Source organism: Colobus angolensis, unplaced genomic scaffold (assembly GCF_000951035.1).
Source record: "Colobus angolensis palliatus isolate OR3802 unplaced genomic scaffold, Cang.pa_1.0 Scaffold27, whole genome shotgun sequence".
Lineage (NCBI taxonomy): Eukaryota > Metazoa > Chordata > Mammalia > Primates > Cercopithecidae > Colobus > Colobus angolensis.
Window position 1 is genome coordinate 8172782 of NW_012115932.1, and position 22156 is coordinate 8194937.

The 22156-nt window shown below is 35.1% G+C and overlaps 1 long non-coding RNA gene across 1 annotated transcript in view; it reads left to right on the forward strand.

Annotated features, from left to right (window-relative positions):
• The first annotated feature begins 13840 nt into the window (after positions 1-13840).
• The window catches only part of LOC105515811, an 866119-nt gene continuing 857803 nt past the window's right edge, over positions 13841-22156 (forward strand). The window contains exon 1 of the long non-coding RNA XR_001002393.1: positions 13841-14333. This is a non-coding gene — a long non-coding RNA (uncharacterized LOC105515811). The remainder of the gene's footprint in view (positions 14334-22156) is intronic.

Sequence of the window (22156 nt, forward strand, 5' to 3'; positions counted from 1 at the left end):
CCTAGGTTTTCTTCTAGGGTTTTTATGGTTTTAGGTCTAACATTTAAGTCTCTAATCCATCTTGTATTAATTTTCATATTTATTTATTTTTTCAGGTTTTTAAAAGTTTTTTAATTTTTTATTTCAGTAGGTTTTGGGGAAACAGTTGGCACTTGGTTACATGAATAGGTTCTTTCGTGGTGATTTCTGAGATTTTGGTGTACCCATCACCCAAGCAGTGTACACTGTACCCTGTGTGTAGCCTTTTATCGCTTGCCACCCTCCACCTTTTCCCCCAAGTCCCTGAAGTCCAGTGTGTCATTCTTACACCTTTGCGTCTTCATAGATTAGCTCCCACATGTGAATGAGAACATACGGTGGTTGATTTTCCATTCCTGAGTTACTTCACTTATACTAATAGTCTCCAATTCTATCCAGATTGCTTTGAAAGCCATCATTTCATTCTATTTTGTGGCTGAATAGTAGTCCATGGTGTCTGTATCTATCATTTTCTTTATCTGCTCGTTGATGGATGGACATTGAGGCCTGTTCCATATTTTTGCAATTGCAAATTGTGCTGCTATAAACATGCATGTGCAAGTAGCTTTTTCATATAATGACTTCTTTTCCTCTGTGTAGATACCTAGTAGTGAGATTGCAGGATCAAATGGGGTAGATCTACTTTTAGTACTATAAAGAGCCTCCAAACTGTTTTCCTTTGTGGTTGTACTAGTTCATATCCAACCAACACTGCAAAAGTATTCCCCTTTGCCACATCCAGGCCAACATCTATTATTTTTTTATTTTTTTATTATGGCCATTCTTGCAGGAATGAGGTGGTATTGCATTGTAGTTTTGATTTACATTTCCCTGATATTTAGTAATGTTCAGCATTTTTCCATATGCTTGTTGTCCATTTGTATATCTTCTTTTGAGAATTGTCTGTTCATGTCCTCAGCCCACTTTTTGATCGGCTTGTTTTTTTCTTGCTGATTTGAGATCTTTGTAGATTCTGAATATTAGCCCTTTGTTAGACGTATAGATTGTGAAGATTTTCTCCAACTCTGTGGGTTGTCTGTTGACTCTGCTGATTATTTCCTTTGCTGTGCAGAATCTTTTTAGTTTAATTAAGTCCCGTCTACTTATCTTTGTTTTTGTTGCATTTGCTTTTGGGTATTTGGTCATGAAGTCTTTGCCTAAGTCAATGTCTAGAAGGGTTTTTTCTAATGTTATCTACTATCTTTTTGGTTTCAGGCTTTAGATTTAGGCCTTTGATCCATCTTGAGTTGATTTTTGTATAATGTGAGAGGTGAGGATCCAGTTTCCTTCTTCTACATGTGGCTTGCCAGTTATCCCAGCACCATTTCCTGAATAAGTTGTCCTTTCCTCACTTCATATTTCTGTTTGCTTTGTTGAAGATCAGTTGGCTGTAAGTATTTGCTTTATTTCTGGGTTTACTATTCTGTTCAATTGATCTATGTAACTATTTTTATACCAGTATCATGCTGTTTTGGTGATTGTGGCCTTATAGTATAGTTTGAAGTCAGATAATGTGATGTCTCTAGATTTGTTCTTTTTGCTTAGTCTTGCTTTGGCTGTGCAGGGTCTTTTTGATTCCATATGAATTTTAGGATTCTGTTTTCTAGTTCTGTGAAGAATGATGTTGGTATTTTAATGGGAACTGCATTGACTTTGTAGATTGCTTTTGGCAGTATTGTGATTTTCACAATATTCTACCTATTCGTGAGCATAGATGTGTTTTCATGTGTTTGTGTCACCTATGATTCTTTCAGTAGTGCTTTGTGGTTTTCCTTGCAGAGATCTTTCCTGTCCTTGGTTAGGCATATTCCTAAGTATTTTATTTTTCATTTTTGCAGCTATTGTAAAAGGGGTTGAGTTCCTAATTTGATTCTCAACTTGGTCACTGTCATTGTATAGCAGAACTACTGATTTGTGTACATTAATTTTGTATCCTAAAACTTTGCTGAATTCATTTACCAATTCTCAGAGCTTTTTGGAAGAGTCTTTGGAGTGTTCTAGGTATACAATCATATCATCAACAACAGTAACAGTTTGACTTCCTCTTTACTGACATGAATTACCTTCATTTATTTCTCCTGTCTGATTGCTCTGGCTAGGACTTCCAGTATTATGTTGAATAGATGTAGTGAAAGTGGGCATCTTTGTCTTGTTCCAGTTCTCAGGGAGAATGCTTTACACTTTTCCCCTTTCAATATAATGTTGGCTGTGGGTACTTCATAGATGGCTTTTATTACCTTAAGGCATGTCCCTTCTATGCTAATTTTGCTGAGAGTTTTAATCATAAAGCGATGCTGGATTTTGTCAAATGTTCTTTCTGCATCTATTGGGATGATCATGTAATTTTTGTTTTTAATTGTTTATGTGGTATATCACATTAATTGACTTATGTATGTAACCATCCCTGGTCATGGTGGATTATATTTTTGAAATGTTTCTGGATTTGGTTCACTAGTATTTTGTTGAGGATTTTTGCAGCTGTGTTCATCAGGGATATTAGTCTGTAGTTTTCTTTTTTGTTATGTCCTTCCCTGGTTTTGGTATTAGGGTAATACTTCACAGAATGATTTAGGGAGGATTCCCTCTTTCTCTAACTTTTGGAATAATGTCAATAATATTGGTATCAATTCTTCTTTGAATGTCTCATAGAATTCAGCTGTGAATCCATCTTGTCCTTGACTTTTTGTGTTTTTTTGGGGGGTTGTCAGTTTTTTTTTTATTACCATTTCAATCTTGCTGCTTCTTATTGGTCTTTTCAGAGATTCTGTATCTTCCTGGTTTAATCTAGGAGGATTGTCTATCTCCAGGAATTCATCTCCTCTAGGTTTTCTAGTTTATACATGTAAAGGTGTTCATAGTAGCCTCAAATGATCTTCTGTATTTCTGTGGTATCAGTTGTAATATCTCTCATTTCATTTCTAATTGAGCTTATTTGGATCTTCTCTTCTTTGTTAATCTCACTAATCATGTATCAATTTTATCTATCTTTTCAAAGAACCAGCTTTATGTTTTATTTATCTTTTGTATTTTTTTCTTTCAATTTCATTTAGTTCTGTTCTGATCTTCATTATTTCTTTTCTTCCGCTGGGTTTAGGTTTGGATTGTTCTTGTTTCTCCAGTTCCATGAGGTATGACCTTAGATTGTCTATTTGTGCTCTTTCATACTTTTGGATGTAGGCATTTCATGCTATGAAATTTCCTCTTAGCACTGCTTTCACTCTATCCCAGAGATTTTGATAGGTTCTGTCACTATTATTAATTTAGCATTTCAGTTAATTGTAACATAGTTAAAAAATTAGAATAAATATAATGATTAAAATAGTGGCCTTATAATGATCAGTTTATTCTTTTGTTCTCTCAGTATCTTCTGTGTAACACTCCTTGACAAGCTAGAATACAATTTTGAAAAGGTGTAGTTCTATGACAGTTAAGCCACCTAAGACAGTATTTGTGAAACTATATGTGCAAGTCAAGAGAAAGGAATCAGACCAAAGCATTTTGTCCTCTGGCTTAACAAAAACATTTAATGTTAATTGACTTAAACATTAGAGTCTTTAAGTGCATCACTAATATTTAAAGTATTATCAGAAGAGCACATTATATTTGAAAACTTACTGCCCAACCTAATCACCCTCTCCAATGAACTTATATAGCAATAGCAACAACAACAGCAACAGGAAGTTGTCTAACTTATTCTCTGTGTTTCTAGGAAGTTTTATCAGCTTAATCATAGATCTTCACTTTCATGAGTCCTGGAGAAAACCATTCAAAAGCCTTTACATCTAGATAATATCACTCAAGAAACATGTTCAAGTTATCTTAGTATTGAAAGTCAGGTGTCTCATAGCAACTAAAGCTAAAGAACGTGACATCAGTCATTGTAGTAATTTTAGAATGAATTATTAATCAGAACATTTGTAAATATTCAGAAAACAAAGTGATGGTTGTTTGGCAGCAGCAATGTGGTGCCACTAAAACCAGGTAATACAGACTCATTTCGTTTCCTTTCCTAAATTGTGTAGTAGAGGGTGATTAATAAAACATAGGGAACATCTAGATTTTAGCAAGGTGTTTGTAAATGTCTCAAACCCCATTCATGTTTATAAGATGAAGGAATGAGGTTTTAGTGGAGTAAGGCCATAGTACACAGAACACACAGGACCTATGAGATGAAATCAGAAAGCATCTCTCTTTTCATCTCTCACTGGCCCTTTTCGACTTGATCCAAGACAGCAGTATTTTCCCAGTCCTAGATGAAAACCTGGGCAGCTCCCTGGCTTTTCTGAACCGTTTTAGACAGCTAAATATTTTACAGCCACTTAAAGCTGCAAATACATTCATTAAAAATTAAATATATGTTCACATAATAATAAAACTTCTATATATGTTTCAAATTAGTTAAATTAATCTTCCTTCACTTCACCAGAGTGCTTTAGGTGGAAAACTGAGGAAAGAACATGGTCCTTCTCTCTTCTACCTCATTTTGCAGTTTTGGACATCCTAAGGTCATAGAAGAAAGAGGAATGATGCATCAAAGGGCAAGAAAATTCTTACTTGCCTACTATGTCCTAAGATGGCTTCACAGTCTGGCAGGTGTTGAAAGCTGGTCTTTTATCGATGCTTGTGTGGATTATCTGTTGGCCTGCAATGTAAACAACCATGTGCATTTTTTAGACAATGTATATTACCTCAGTTGGGCCAATCCCCCCTCGGTCTTTGGTTTTCTTGTTTAAGTAGTGCAGTTCACCCAGGGTCTCCTCATTGGAAAATTGAGGAATCATTGCACCTTCAGGCATTCTTATTGTGAATGCTTTAAATGACTCCATGCCTTATATCTATCTCCGCCCATTCCCCAGCCCCCAATCTGTCTCTCCAGGTACACGTCTGGCTGTCGGAAACACACACACATTCTTTGCTCTGACAGACTATAGAGGCAAATTGGCAAATTCTAGACCAATGGTGTCCCCTCCTTTGTTTTGCCACCAGCTAAGCAGCACACTTCCAGTCTTTTATATTTCTCAGGCAGCAGACTTCCTAACTGCAGTGACTTCTAACATGCTTTGTCCCATTAAACCTTTTCTCTTTTGATTTCTTTCATATGACATGGCCTCTTATTCCTGTGAGGAGTGGAATAGACAGCATCATTTTCCGAAAGAAATCTTCACAGAAAATGAAATTTTCAGCCTTACTTTCTGTGACCTTTCTTTCCTTCTTTCCTTCTTTCTTTCTTTTTGATGGAGTCTTGCTCTGTCCCCAGGCTGGAGTACAGTGGTGCGATCTTGGGTGGAGCTCCACCTCCTGGGTTCAGGTGATTCTTCTGCCTCGGCCTCACCAGAAGCTGGGGCTAAAGACATGTGCCACCATACCCGGCTAATTTTTTTAATTTTAGTAGAAACAGGGTTTCACCATGTTGGCCAGGATGGTCTCGATCTCCTGACCTCGTGATCTGCCTGCCTCGGCCTCCCAAAGTGCTGGGATTACAGGTGTCAGCCACTGCTCTCAGCCTTATTTTCAATATTAAGGTAACTTGAATGTTTTTCTTAAGTGGTATTATCAGGATGTAAAAGCCTTTTGAATGGCTTTCGCAAAGATTATTTAAGATTAAAATCAATGATTAAGTTGTCAAATTTTTCATAGAAATTATCTCTATCTTCTTTTGACCCCTTTTTATAATGTCAATGAATTAAGATTTTTAAGATAAAAATATTTATTTTTAAAATGCCAGGTTCTAATTTTATCTCTTCTCTGTCTTTGTGCCTCAGTGGAAATCCCCAATTTAACATCCTGATACAGTATGTAGTCAGTTCTACTACCACATGCAGACCCAGTTCTATCTGTAAGTAGTCTCTGATGGCCTGCCATGGATAACTATCCTTTCAACATTCTAAACAGATAAAAGGGATGAAGATTGTAAATGCTTATTTATCAAAACGTTAGATATTGAACAAATTACCTAGGATAGCTAATTTCTAAAACTAATGAGATAAAATTTAATAAAAACGTGTATAGTCATACTTTTAGGTACAGTAAAACACATTCACAGGGATAATAGAAGAGGAGATATGTCTGGTGACAGTGAGTCAAGATGAATCTCCAGCATCTCCATCAAAACATAGGGTCTACATTTGACAGGTCACTGTAGGATAATTTGAGGTGTTAGACTCTTCACATTTCCATTGAAATAAATATTACTCAAGTGGCATACAAAAGAAGGAGAATTTATGTCTGTAATAGCAGAAAAGTCCAAGGATCTGCTCCATTCTCGACTGGATCTAGAAGCTGTTAGAGATGGGCCTTTTTCTATGGTCTAGCTCGTCTTTCCTTTGTAGTATATCATTTCTTAGTTAAAATCAATAGAAAGACAAAACAGTTACCAATAACTTTAACTTTATATCTGTGGCTTAGCAATATGGAAAGAAAGCAAGATTTCTTTCCCCATTAGTTTCAATTTCAGCCTCAGGTGGGCTCAGCAAAGTTCAATTAGAGAGCATGTGATTGTCTCTCAGTCAATGACTATGGCCAATGGTGGGGTTCAAATTCACATCTGAACTCAAGGATGAGTTAAAGGAGCAGCAAACAAAAGGAATTCCGGATTTTGTTACCAGGAAAGAATGTTAGGCAGGCAGAAATTCAGTTACCTACTACATCAGGACACAGTTTTTTAAAGAATGTTGACAGGATGTACTGAATTCAGTGAACTAGGGATAGACAGAATTAGAAAAGATTTGTAAACCATGTCATATAAGAAATTAGGGAAAATTAGTCATGTTTTGCTTGAACAAGAAAAGGATGAGACAAGGGCTGAGGCAGTAAATGAGGGTTAATTTTGTGCATTATATGAACCAGGACACAAAGTAGAGATTGACTGTTCTTATTTGTCTCTAGAAAGCAAAACTTAGACTAGGGGTTGGAATTTGCATCAAAATAGATTTTTATATTAATTGATTTTATAAAAATGTGTGACAATGTCAACCAATTGAAAAAAAGAGTTATGGTCTCATAGGCTATATATCTTCTGTCATTAGTAGTACTCAATATAATACTTCATGTATTTAGTCCAAGAAATATAAGGCCAAGATTATAGTAAAAATAAACTCATACTTATTATTCAAAATGGTAGCATATGAAAAAGAATTGGACCATCCTGTCCAACTTTGCCTCTCTTAGCTACATGTATGAATAGTAAGAATGCTACATTCAAATACAGGAGTATATATTTTCTTGCAGATGTCATTTTTGCACTAAAATTATGTGCATTGCTCTAGCTTTTAATATTTCTGCCCTATAACAAAAAATATTGAAAATTCAACTTAGCTGTTCTGAGGTCAAAGTTTCTTAACTTGATAATTTTATCATTATATTATTTCCTCACTTAGAAAATAAACAAAAATTCAAGAAGGCATATTAAATAATGAAAGTTTTTCTTGTATTAGAAATTAATTTGCTAAGCAGAATTTTGAGTGGGATGAACTATGTTCACCCTATTCAGTAGGCATGACTAATGTTCACTTATTAGTCTCTTCTGTTGTTCTAATTATCTCTTTATGGGTCATCATTCACTAACTTGACTTGCGGAGGAGTTCTGAGTGTAGGAGGCCGGGGATAGGTCTGCAAATACAAACTCAGTATTCTTTAAGAGTCTTAAAAATTAAATGCAATCTTGTTTATCTGTGTGCCAAGAATCCTACTCTAATAGAAAAAAAAAATCTCAGAAATCCATAGTATTTTTCTGTGACAGCTAAGAAAAATAAATTATTTCTCTTTGTGTCTGACAACACACAAACACATAGATACATACACATATTTTTTGAAAGCTACAAGAAGGGAGTACTTTAATAAAAATAGGATGGGGAAATAAAGGAAGGAAAGAACATGAAGACTTTACCTGGACTAGAACTAGAAAGTCACCAGGATCTGTGCTATCCAGGAGGAATATATCTTTTACATGTATGTGTTTATATACACAATATATAATAATGCATATTTCTTTCACACGTATTGGCAGTGATTTCAGAGGAGACTCAAATTGATATATCATAGTAGATATCCCAATAATAGCATTTGCCAAGCTCATAATCTCATCCAAACAGCCATGTGTTTACCATACAAATCTAGTTTCATATGTCACAACTTTAATAAATCTAAGGTTAAACCCCCCACCCAAGGAAAGCAAATCTGTAGCTTGCTTTTGACCTATGATGAGGCTATTGTGCATTAGCTCACTTTTATTGGATCAATCAAATTTCCTCTTCTAGAAATTTGAACTGGAGAAGAGTAGAAAACCTTGACTTGAAAAATATTCTAACGTGGGCTTCATGAGAGATTACAGCAAATTGAAGTTATTACAAAGTAGGAAGGATAAGACAAATCAGCGGGAACTCAAAACCTGAAGTGAAATAAATTTACAGATAAGATAGTAAGAATCATCTATGGTGAGAGTCAAAAAAGCCAGAAAGATACCACGGAGAAAGATAGATTGGGAAGTTCCTCCCTGGAATTGTCTGAAATTCTAAAGACATTCTAGCTCCAGTTCAAGCAAATGTCCACCATTTTCTCCTTTCCCCTTGTCCCATCATTTAACTTAAATTTCTCATTCTTAATACTCATAAACATTTCTGAACTTAACAAGAGTCAGCATAAAAAATGGTTAAGAGAAAAGAGTTTAAAGTGCAGTTCTGTCACTGACTGTGTGATCTCAAGCAAGTTACTTAATGATCAGTGTCTCAGTATCTCTCCCATTTCCTCTTAAATCAAATGTATTGAGCTATAATTTACATAAAATAAAATACAGTGCTGGTCATGGTAGCTCATGCCTGTAATCTCGGCACTTTGGGAGGACCAGGCAGGCAGATCACTTGAGCCCAGGAGTTCAAGACCAGCTTGGGAAACATGGCAAAACCCAGTCTCCACAAAAAATACAAAAATTAGCCAGGTGTAGTGGCACACACATGTAGTCCCAGGTACTTGGTTGGCTGAGGTGGGAGGAACACCTGAGCCTTGGAGGTCTCCTTGGGAAGTCAAGGCTATACTGAGCAATGATCATACCACTGTAGGTGAGCTTGGGTGACAGAGCACAAAACGCTTTCTCAAAAATAAATAAAATATGCCTATTTTAAGTGAATAATTAGATGATTTTGAAGTATATACATCCATTTTAATCACCACCACAATCAAAGACTTTCTCAAGTCTCCATTCAGTTCCATTATTCTTTATATCTATATCTACATCAGTACCACACTTTCTTAATTAGTATAGCTTTAAAGTCTTCAAAGTATGTAGGACAAATCCTTTAACTATGTTTTTCCTTTGAAAGATTATTTTAATTATTCTAGGTCCTTTTTGTTTTCATATATATTTTAAAATAAGTTGATTTATTTCCCCAAAATCTGTCTGCAATTATAATAGGGTCTGAGTTCACTGTGTAGTTCAATTTGGGGAGAATTGGCATCTTAACAATATTATAGATTCTTCCAAGCGATGAACATGGATTTAGTCTACTTTAACTTCTCTCAGCAATAGTTTGTCATTTTTCAGAGCTTAGGTATTGCACATGTTTTGTTAAATTTATTCTCAAGTATTTAAAGATTTTGGTGCTATTTTAAAGTAAATTATCTGTACATATGTATCTATGTTTTTGTTTTACAATTGTGCACTGGTAACAATCGACTTTTTTTTTTTTTTTTTTTAAGATGAAGTCTTGCTTTGTTGCCCAGGTTGTAGTACAGTGGTGTGATCTCAGCTCACGCAGCCTCCACCTCCTGGGTTCAAGCAATTCTCCTGCCTCAGCCTCCCAATTAGCTGGGATTACAGACACACACCACCGCACCTGGCTAATTTCTGTGTTTTTACTAGAGATGGGATTTCACCATGTTGACTAGGCTGCTCTCAATCTCCTGACCTCATGATCCACTCACCTCAGCCTCGCAAAGTGCTGGGATTAGAGGTGTGAGCCACCATGCGTGGCACAATTGACTTCTTTGGTAGATTTACTTGTATTTTTTGATATTGCTAAATTTACTTGTTAGTTTTGATACATTGTTATTTTTAATATCCCTTAGTATGTTCTATATACATGACCAATTTTTCTTATCATATTGCAGTTGCTGCAGTTCCAGTACAAGGTTGAACGAAACAGGTAGGAATAGACCAGGTTTATTTTTATGAAAGGATATTGAATTTTTCATATATGTTTTCTACAACTAAGATGATAATGTAACTTTTGTTTTTGATTTGTTAATATGGTAAATTATATTGTTTGCCTTTGTTCATATTTACTCAAAGTTCAATTCCTGGGTTAAAGCCCTCTTGGTCACAATATATTATTCTTTTTATATACTGCTGGATTTTTTTTTTTTTTTTTTGCAGTGTTCTGTTAAGGACTTTTGTGTTTTAGTTAATGAAAGATGTTTGTTCATCCTTTACTTTTTTGTGATATGTTTCCCTGATTTTGGTATCAAGGTAATTCTGACTTCATAAAATTAGCTGAGCAGTGTTTCTTCTCACTCTATTTGCTAAAAGGACTTATGATATTTTGGTGTCAGTTGGTACATTTTATCCTTAAATATTGAATTGACAAGTATAGTTCTCTGGACCTAGAGTGTTATGTTTTGTTTGTGGACAGGTTTTTTATTGTGATATCAATATCCCTAATAGACATTTGACTGTTTTGATTTCTTCTTGTACCAGTTGTTATCTGTGTGTTATGGTTTATCTCCACTAAACTCATGTGAAATTTGATCCCCAGTGGGTTGAAAGGTGAGGCTTAAGGGGAGAGGTTTTGGTTCTGGGACTGGATCTGTTATCAGTGACTTGGTGCTGTTCTCTCCATAGTGAATGAGTCTTGCTCTCATGAGACTAGGTTAGTTCTCAAAGGAATAGAGTAGTTCCTGAGAGACTGGGTTGTTATAAAGCCAGGGCGTCCCTCAGGTTTGCCTCCGTTGGCATGTGTCTACCTCCCCTTTGACCGTGTTCACCATATCGTGAGGCAGTGCAAAAGCCCTCACTGGAAGCCAGGGTCATGTCCTTGAACTTCTCAGCCTTCAGAACCTTGAGCTAAATAAACCTCTTTCTTTATAAATTACCCAGTCTCAGATATTTTTTTTTTTTTTTTTTTTGAGACGGAGTCACACTCTGTCGCCCGGGCTGGAGTGCAGTGGCCGGATCTCAGCTCACTGCAAGCTTCGCCTCCCGGGTTTACGCCGTTCTCCTGCCTCAGCCTCCCGAGTAGCTGGGACTACAGGCACCTGCCACCTCGCCCAGCTAGTTTTTTTGTATATTTTAGTAGAGACGTGGTTTCACCGTGTTAGCTAGGATGGTCTCGATCTCCTGACCTCATGATCCGCCCGTCTCAGCCTCCCAAAGTGCTGGGATTACAGGCTTGAGCCACCACGCCTGGCCTTCAGATATTCTTTTATAGCAACACAAAATAGACTAAGACAATGTGTGAATTTGTTTCTCAATTCATAAGTGAATTGAGGTTATAATAATAATATACTCCTCATAAAGCTGTTGTGAAGATCACATGAGTTCATACATTATAAAAACTTAAAGGAAGGTAGGGCATAGGGTAAACACACCCATGGGCAAATGTTAGCTATTAAAATACAACACTTATTATCACAGACTGAAGTGAGAGAAAGCTATACAGCATAGCTTATTATTCTAGTTAGATCCTGAGAAGTAATAAGTGTAACAAAAACAAGAAGCTATTTAAATCTATTGAGCTTGTGATATGTCCCTGGCTCAACAACAAGTTGGCTTTCTAATAATCCCAATGGAATGTCAATGAAAATGAAATTGTTAGAAACATTTTAAATAAATAAATTAAAAGTTTGGAGGTCTCCAATATGTAGAAATTTAATATGCCCTTTATATTTCCTATTAATATAGAAAGATACATATTGCCAAACCATGAAGTTTCACACATATTAGGACTGTGGACAAGAAATTATATACTAAATGCTAAAGAACAGTATTTTTCATGAACAGTAAGAATGTTTTGGTTACTAACAGAAAAGCATATAAAAGTGACTTAAAAAGTGATATAACACATTTGTGCACATAACTAGAAGTTGAGTTCCTGTTGGCTCTGAAGTTGTTTAATCCAAACGTGCATTGATTTCTTCAAATATCTAGTTTCTTTCTTTGTCTCCAAATTGTCATATTCATCTTAAAACTGGATCCCAACTCATTTCTTCATCAATGAACAATTTTCCCCCCATTCAGTTTCATTGGGCAACTGTAAGAAAATATGCTGTTCTTGAGCCAGTGACTCTCAGCAAGTGTACATCATGCCCTAATTGGCTCAGGTCTGGGTTTATTAACCAATTACTTCCAGTATGATGCTATTACCATGATAGGCTTAGACTCAACAAGGTCTGCTGCCCAACATGAAATCAATTCCCTAAATTACATTGTACTTCGCAATGGAATAAAAGTGGAATGGATGCTGTGATATCACTTACAATATCCATTAGTCTTACGATGGCAGACACTATTATTTCCCCCATATTCCCTTGTTTTCTTCTTTTTAAGTAAAAGAATCTTCAGATTTTTAGCCATGTACATGGCGATTTCACATGGACACTCTATTTTCCAGTCTTCCAGTCTCACTTGCAGTAAGCTCTGGCCATATGGTTACTTTCCAGTCAAAGACACGTCATGTTCAGCTTCCAAGGTATGTCCTTAAATAGGGAACATATTGTCCTCATTCTTCTCTGCTCCTGAAGTTTGAATATCAATTTAGTGGCTAAAGCTTGAGTTACTGTCTTGGGCTGTGTTGTGAATGGTGGAGCAACAAGGAGCCTAGTGCCTGATATCATGGAGCTCACATCTAGCCCTGGAACACTTAGCTGCAGACTTCATTTTCATGAGGGATAGAAATAAAGTTATATTTTAGTCTAGCAACTATTTGCTTCAGGTGTTTGGCATTCTTGGAAAAGTCTCATCCTAACTTATACTTAATTATTTTACCAAATACTGTTGAGTACATTATATGATTGTGCTTTAAAAGTCTCATGGTTACAGTATACATTGATTAGGACCAATATTTGGGAGTGTGCATCTCAAAGCTCTGTATCCATAGTTTAGTAACCTCCTGTAGTTTTGTTAGCATGAAAACAACTTCTGACTCTCCTTATGGGAGATACTTGTAGGCCATTATCTGCTAAATCTTTCTTAAATATGTGATATATATTAGCCTACATTTATTTGTGTATTAATACTTGCAAAAGCCACAACAAAACATGTTTATAAGTAGGATGATTTTCTGTTATCAAAACTGAATGATAGCTATAGGAAACCAGTGAGTACCATTAATTTACTCTGTTCAATTCTTCGCACTTATGTTCTTTCAGACTCGTTCATCAATTTCACTTTAGTTTATCACAGTTTCTATTTTTGGCACCTGTGAGCTATGGATGCTTCTTGTTTGTTTGCTCCTCTCTCCCCAACCCTCCCTACTCAGTCCCTCAGGAATAGTGAGACTAGAGAAATTCATCTTCCCCTAGAAAACATTTATCTGGAGCCTAACATACCTGAACTTTATCTTCTAAAGTTAGAAAATTCAGTTACTTTGGTGACAACTTGAGGATGAGGTAGGTTTTCCAAGTTTAGCAGAGTAGAAAACTATCTAAAATACTTTTGTTCAGGGTGTCCAGACATTTAATAAAACATTTTTTACCCACAGAAAATGTGGTCCCTTAGAGGAGAGGCAAGGTCCTGAGCCAAACTTGATAAGGTACGTTCCTAGGAGGGAGAGCGAGGGAAATTCAGTCCACCTCTCTGCCTGCCTGCTTGCCTGTCTGAGGAGTTGCAGTGCACAGTATCATTGCAGCGCCTTTTCAGGGAGTAACGTGCCGCACTGGTTCAGGGGCTTTGTCTTTATTCACAACACATTCATGTGCCTCAGCATGGGGGGAGCTGCACTGTTGCCTGCCAGCCTGTCCTCTTTGACTGCTGAATGAGCCAAAGGATAACTCTCCATTCGTGAGAGAGAGTGAGCTACAGAGGAAGAAAGACCACGCAAAAAGGAGGGGGAGAGGGAGGGAAAAGGATGTTCTCCGGCTCACTCCTACATTAGGTCTCTGTGCAAAGGCAGAGGCTGTGGGAGCAGCATCAAGCAAGCCTTCGGGCAGTGATTCTAACTATTGCCCATGAACACCGTAGCCAGGACGACTTTGACGAGGCAATTTATTACTTATGCATAGAACAGTAGCTGTGCTGAAACTGGGAGCGCAGACACCCCCTTGTTTTCTAATTTAGAGACTTGCATCTTTCTGACACTCACCACTATCAAGATACTCTGCTACTACAGGTAAGACGCAGTTAAGATTTATCTATTTGTGACATCATTACACTTTAACACACTTTAAACTATGAATACTTTTTTATATTATGCCTGGTCTATGCTGAACTGCTTTTTTCCCTTCATATTAGTCTCTCTTCAAGTAAATAATTTCATTAAAAAAGCTGTCATTAAATGAAGGTGCCACTCCTAAATCTTTGCTAAGAGGAATCTACATAATTATATTTCCATGAGCTCTGAGTTCACAGTTGGGAGCTTGAACTTAAACTGGGTTCTGGGATGCATTTCATAATATGTATAATTTTTCTGAATCTGCTGAATTATTCACTATTATTTGGATAAGCCAAAATTCTTCTCTTGCTACAGTACTGTCCTGTATATATGTTTAGTGGCTGTTTTTTTTTTTTTTTTTTTTAACCTTATAGTTTGGGGAAACTAATGATGAGGCACATAACTTGTGGAGTTTGATGAAGTCATTACCATGTGGGGTAAACTACTCAATCAGAAATGCTGCTCTAGCCTTTACTGAGAAGATGTTATCTTGTGTACATACATATATCATTAATAGGTAGCATGAACATGTGAAATATTTGTAAGACTAAGAGAAAATGCAAGGATAGTGATAATTCACATGCTGTATGATATCATTGAGTCTCAAGTTAGCTTTACATAAAAATTACAAAATTACCTTTGTGTTTATGACTGGTCTCCATCTTCACCCGTCAGTTTTTACAAAATAAAATTAGCTTTCAGGTGAGGTCACTTGGAGTTGTTGATATGGCTGGGAAAACTGTAATCACAGAAACATATTAAGAATGTGTTGAAAGTCTGTAGAGAATATAGGAGTAATGTTATCAACAGGTTTGTGCCGTTTTCCTCTGCTCTGTTTTGATAAGAGCATCTCACTTGTAACTTGGATTGCATTCTGCTTTCCCAGTCAGGGTCCCAATGACTTGGAAGTATAATTACATTGTTGTTTGTGATCAAAGCAAAAAGCTAGAAAGATTTAATAATAAAGTCTTCTTTCCTTGACATTTTAACTTAAATTTACCCAAACTAATATATGTATTTTTCTATCCATGTGTGTCTGAGATGTTCTTTCTATTGACCGTATTTTATATAAGAGCTGCTCCTATTTGAATTCCTACACATGAACTATTTAAATGCTGATAATTGGGCATCATTAGATTGGCACTTGGATAGCTAATGGCTTTAACTTTGACGTACAATAAAATATGTAGCATAAGATTAAAGCAGCTCCTAGCAGAGTACATGTTTAACAGTGAGGTATTGTGAAAATAGAACCATTTGCATTTAAAAATACATAATTCATTGGAAGACTTGTGATTCTTGTTCTTGTGCATAACTTATTTCATTTCCAATTTCACTTACAAAAGATTTAAGTCCTTGGGGAATGTATGTAAAATATTTGACTGAGGGTGTGAAAATTAAAGGAGGAATGAATTATTACTACAGTGACGTTTTTAGGACTTTTTGAAAGTTAGTAACTGGCATGAATGTAAAAAATTAGTTTGAGAGTGTCTCTTAGGGTACACCAAAAAAAGCAAGAAAATGTTGATGTGAAATGTATGTCAAGATGTGAAATTACTCAGAAGATGAAAGTGAATGATAATAGAAAAGATAGAAGTTTTACAGTCTGTGAAAGGAAGAATATTTTCAGTAAACATGAACTCTATACTCTTCCTTTTATGACTGGCAGGAAAACAAGGTATCAAGAATAGTATTTCTCCAGCATGAATGAAATCCCAGTGGCCATATATGAGGTACAAAAATAAATGTTCTTTTTACTTAGTTACTAAATTTGAATATGCAATTACCCAAATTATATCTTGCATGAAAGATTTGTTGAAGTTATAAAGTTAGAAAAGTCACTGACAAAGTATTTCAAAGTTTATTAATATTCACATTTTTTATTCATATGATTTATATGTTTTCCTTTCTTCCTAAGGAATGCATATACTCAACACAATGGTGTATGTGCTTTGTTTTCAAACTTTTCAACATTAGTTTTAAAATTACTTACTAAAAATTGTTCAGACCAGTCATCTCATTTCTCCAAAAAAAGACATGTTCTAGATTTTCTTCTTGGATATACTACAAAAGCACTAACTTTATATTTACACATATTAAAGCAATATGCGTTATTTAATGATTTATAAACATTCAGTATTATGTTTATTTCTCCAAATTCTCTATTTTTTCAACTGTCAGAACTTTACAAATGTCTGATAAGAGTAAATTTATTATTACCATGATTTTCAGGGTCTTGGAGTTGTAAACTATTTCAGACAGAATCTTTAAAATATTATTGGAGTAGTCATCTCATTAATAATACTTTTAAGTACTTTTTCAACAATTGCCTGATATATTTTGGCAGGAATATGTCCCTGCTCTCAATTTCTTTAGAGCTTCAACTTTTCTACTAGAGAAAGTTTGGAAAACTTTTCTTTCAATGTCACTTTATATTTGAAGTAAATCAGAAGTTGTAAGCTTATCTGGATCTTTAATAATATCAGATTAGATAACACAGTTATTGTAACACTCTTTTTGACATTGTGGAGTTTTCATGTGATGCAGAACATATTAGCTAAGATGGAATTTGGTTAAGTTAGTTTTGAGGCTTTGGTTGATGTAACAAAAGTTAAAAACAAAATATTTCATTTCCTTGTTATCTGAAAGGGATACAAACTCTGTCCTCTGCAAGCATACTACATCAATTATTTATAATTTGTTGAAATAGATTTTGTTTTCATTGATGTGGCATTGGTCTACTGAAATGTTTCTTCTTGATTTTCAACAGGAATTTTATTTTTATATTTCTGGGGATATGACATGACTCTTTCATTGGAATCATGAACAGTTCCTTTGAAAGTCTCAACAACATAAAAAAAGACTGTAATCCCCAGTCCTTTTTCATGATGATATTAATATTGAAGCATGAGTAGAAATAGCTACAACTAAAAATTCTGAAATAACAAGCAAGAATAAGTAATGAGAGACCTCCAGCTAGTTTTCTGGCTCAGTTACTTCACTTAAATATCTTCTTAGACTGTGGTGTGGATCCTGGAAATCAAAGCTTCTTGCTGATCTCAGTGACATAGAACTGGCAAGAAGCAGCTTCCTCATGCTGCCCGTAGGCACCAGTCAACACTGACCCTTAGGAAGAATTTTTTGGACTGAAATAATTGTTGTATCTTAAGTTATCTGCAAATAAAATACAATAGCCTGTTCAAGTAAGTTAAGAATTATCATAATGGTAAAATGCTGATTGGCTGCTTTGAAAGCAGTTGCAGTATACATTTTAAAGGTCATATTTCAAAAGCAGTTGCAGTATACATTTTAAAGGTCATATTTCAAAAGACCGAAATAGCCATAAACTTTCAAGGGCAAAACTGTTTGATCTCTGTATTGTTTTTATGAAATAATTAATAATATTTCAATACACAATTACATAATCATCTTTAAAAATATAGTAATAGGTGTATCCTACTTCAAGGAGTGCTGGGACAGTAATACCTGTTTATTCAATAAAATGCTAACTTGAAAAGTTTATTATTAGCCTAAGAAGTATTTTTCCCAGAAAGCTAGTCAAAATTGTTTTTAAAGAACAACTTTATTGAAATGCATTAAATACCATTAATTTTCTAAAAACATTGATTCACAACTAGTTAGAAATCTAACCACCAAGCAAAGTGAGGTTTATTTGCAAACACAATTACAGGAGTGTATGTGTGAACTTACAAATGGAAACAATCCTAATTTTAAAACATAGCATCCATTCATTTACTTTCCTAAAACCATGTAAATGCAAAATGGCAACACCGTCTTACCTTATACGTTAGTTCTAATGCGATTATAATAGTAGGATACATAACAGCAAAGGAACATGCTCATATAGAGAAAGGTTAAATTGTTAGTTTTGTAGTGTATGAAAAGTCAGAGATTAAAGAGTCTTCCCTTATGTGAACTTTCTTTATTAGATTAAGGGGTTCCTGACATTTCAGAAAAGTTCTGTTCAAATTAGCTTCCAGTGTTTTTCTTTAATCTGCACAGGCAAATATTACATGCTTTAAGGTTGCTCTTAGAAGGTAACAGCTTCCAATTAATTAGTTTCTGCTGACAGATAAATACAAATCATAGGGTACCAATAAAGAAGTTAATTCAGTTCCTACAAGAGAAGACTAGGATCTATATCCTCTTTTAATTATTATTTTAAAAATACTAAACATTAGACAATTATATAAAGAAGGCAAATTTCTACTTGTGATTAAAAGAGATTATATTAACACCTCAAAAGAGAGTATGTAATTTTCAATGTGTTTAATAAACACAAAGTATGAATTCAGGTACTTTCAAATTGATATCTCAAAGATTCTTTTTTTGCAATATAAATATTCATTAATTTTTCACAGAAAATATTATAAGTTGTCCTATAATTCAGTTATTATTTTGTTCAAACAATAATCAGAATATTGTGTGAAGCAAAGGAAAGAAATACGACAAGTTTTTTAGTAAAACTGCTTGAGTCAAAAATACCATTTTTACAGCCCTATTTGCTGCAATAAATTCCAAGTCATATGTTAAGAATACATTTCTTATCATCTGGAGCACCTACAGGATGTCATCGCCATATCTTCACTTTAAAAACCCAGGTCTTCTAAATGACGATTCAGTTCCAACTGAAAACATGTGATGAGTCCAGATGTTCAAACGCAATCACTCCCCAAAGGCTTACAGTTACAGGTTGATTCAAGAATGGCTATGTATAAATATACACATCAGAACCCTAATTTAAAATTAGAACACAGGCTGTGAAGTGCATAAAAATGGTAAGAGACCACAGTTGGCTGTGTAAATTCCTTGTTCAAATGAAAATGCATTCTCTGCCCCATCAATGTGGCACATCTGGTAGAGTCAATAAATTCTTACAAAAGTTTTAATATATATGTAAAAGAATAGATAATAGATATGACAATATTATGTGAATGAGAAATATGGTTTGCTTGGTAACCTTATTTTAAAGAAATTTTGAATAGCATTGGTCTGGTCTGGAAGTTTCAGGGTTCAAAGTGTTTAAAATGATTAATTCCTCTAGTAATTTACAGTGATTAAGGCATAATGAAAAAAAGTTGATTACAGGAATAATAACTTAATTGTTTTGATTCTTTAATTCAAACCCCAAACTAACAAGAACATCAGAAAGAGAACTTTTCCCTAAGGAAAGCAACACTTGCTAACTAAGGATATTTATGATGCTTTGCTGGCTAATTTATCCAGACTTATAAAACAAAAGCAAGTTGTACATGATGGAACACTGAAAACGGCAGACAGATTTATGAACCAGAGGCAACTCTCCTGGGACTCCTCCATAATTGAGTTCGTTAAAATCATGCATTTCATTGCTTCATATTTTCCTTTTCCTTTCGATCCTCCTTTTGTAAGTCACATTTCCAAGAGTCTGAACAAGGGTAAGAAAACCCATCTTTCAGCATTTTCTTACTTCAGAATTTATTATACATGTTGTAATCAGATCTCCCAAACCACTCAATAACTTTCCCTCTAGTCAAAATACTGTCACCAAGCCAAAACTGGAAGTTTGAAATAAACAGTAGAAACTCCCAGTATCAGTGAAGAATGCATGCTGTTTGTTTCCACCTGGATGGGAAAGAATGCATTCTGATTGCATGACAGTCATGTCAAAAGAATCAAAGTCATACAGATTGAAAGAGTCCCCTGATTCGGATCCATTTTAGTTCAATCTATGGGCCATGCTACTTGAATTATTGAGGGAATATCTTGCAAAGATGGGGAGAAGTATAAACACATGTACCACATGTACTGCAAAACTCCATACAAGGGTTAAAGATGTGTGACTAAGGCCGGGCATGGTGGCTCACGCCTGTAATCCCAGCACTTTGGGAGGCCGAGATGGGAGGATCACAAGGTCAGGAGATCCAGGCCATCCTGGCTAACACGGTGAAACCCCGTCTCTACTAAAAATACAAAAAATTAGCCAGGTGCGGTGGCGGGCGCCTGTAGTCCCAGCTACACGGGAGGCTGAGGCAGGAGAATGGCGTGAACCCGGGAGGCGGAGCTTGCAGTGAGCCAAGATCAAGCCAGTGCACTCCAGCCTGGGCCACAGAGCCAGACTCCATCTCAAAAAAAAAAAAAGGATGTGTGACTAAGATAACAGATACAAAATAGTCTTCCTTATTGCTACCATAATAAATATTAGAGGTAGGGGGAGAAGAAGTCAAACATATTTAACTGCTCACTCCCACTTTCAAAACGTGGGCATAGATAGGCCCTTGATCAAAGTGTAATGAGAAAAATATTGCCTGATCAAAGGGAACTTTTGTAACTAATAATTATTCTTACTGTGTCTGATGTTACTGCTACCAATACTGATTGTTTAACCATATGCTACTCTAGACACTAGATAATACATGTTATCCAATTACAAAAACTGTGTGAAATCAAAATTAGTATCCATATTTAAAAATCAGTAAATAGACTTTGTATAGATTAAACATCCTGCTCAAGGGCTCACCTGATTTATGAAAATCAGAGCCAAAATTGAAAGACAGTTCTGTGTGTCCCCCAAATGCTATAACCACTGAGATGTAATATCAACTGTTTTATTCTAGGAATCTGTGTACTACTGAGTGGAAGTTATGAATGCACGTAATACCAAGTAGAAAAACAAAAAGGAAACAATCATAAGAATATAAGACCTAAAGGTATTAAAAATTTACAACTAAGTTAATCAAGTTCAGTAATTCTTACTTCCAGCTATGCTCATTTTCTTTTCTCTTTTTCTTGTCTGTTTATTTTACAAGTTTGCAATATATATAGCCTTGTAAAAATGCTGAAACTGAACTGAGACCAATTTTCCTTATCATTCCCAGAATTTATGAAGTGGTTATTTTCAACCAAATTGTCTAAATCATGGAAATGTCAAAATATCAGTGCATGTCCTGTCATAAAAATGAAAATAGGTTCTCCTTCTTGTGGCTTAGTGCCTCTAGCCAAAAACAAAGGATCTGCTTGCTATATTTAAGTCAGCCTGGTTCACTGGCCAAAGAGTTACTGTTCCCTCAAATATAAGCAAGATTTTAAAACTGGTGCCATCTGTGCAATGTATATTGCATCATTGTGTTTATCATATTTCGTCAATTAGGGTCAAAGTAATTGAGTCAATGCCAATTATCAACTTAGATATTCCCACTTGAATTTCTTTGGAAATCAAGAATGCTGATTATTATGTTATTATTAACCGAATCACTCCAATTCATTCTATAAGGTCACTTTTAAAATTATAAATATAGAATTTACAGATATGTAAGACATTTAAAATACAATGTCCATCTGCTTGAAATTATATTTAAAACACAATATTTTATGGTGGAATCTCTAAACACTTGCCCAATTAGTTCCCTGATTTAAATCTGACAATCTATAGTCCACTCTACATAAATAATGGAGGTTAAGCCTTACAAGCCTTTATTTCTCATAAACATTCCTCAATTCTTAGTCTAGAGTTGTGTGCATGTATTCTTTTTGTTTAAATAAATATGTAGATAAACAGATATATAAACAAATATGTCCATATAGAAACTCTTAAGACTTACTGACTGACTTACTCAGGGGAAGTCCAAAGGCTGTAATAGATACCTACATTTGACAAAATTCAGGTTTGTCTACTTATAGCAAAATTTAAAATAACAAAAGGAATTATAAAAGGGCACAAAGAAGATTTGTGATTTAAAATTAATTCCTAAGTTTCTTAAATTTGCTGAAACTACATTTAA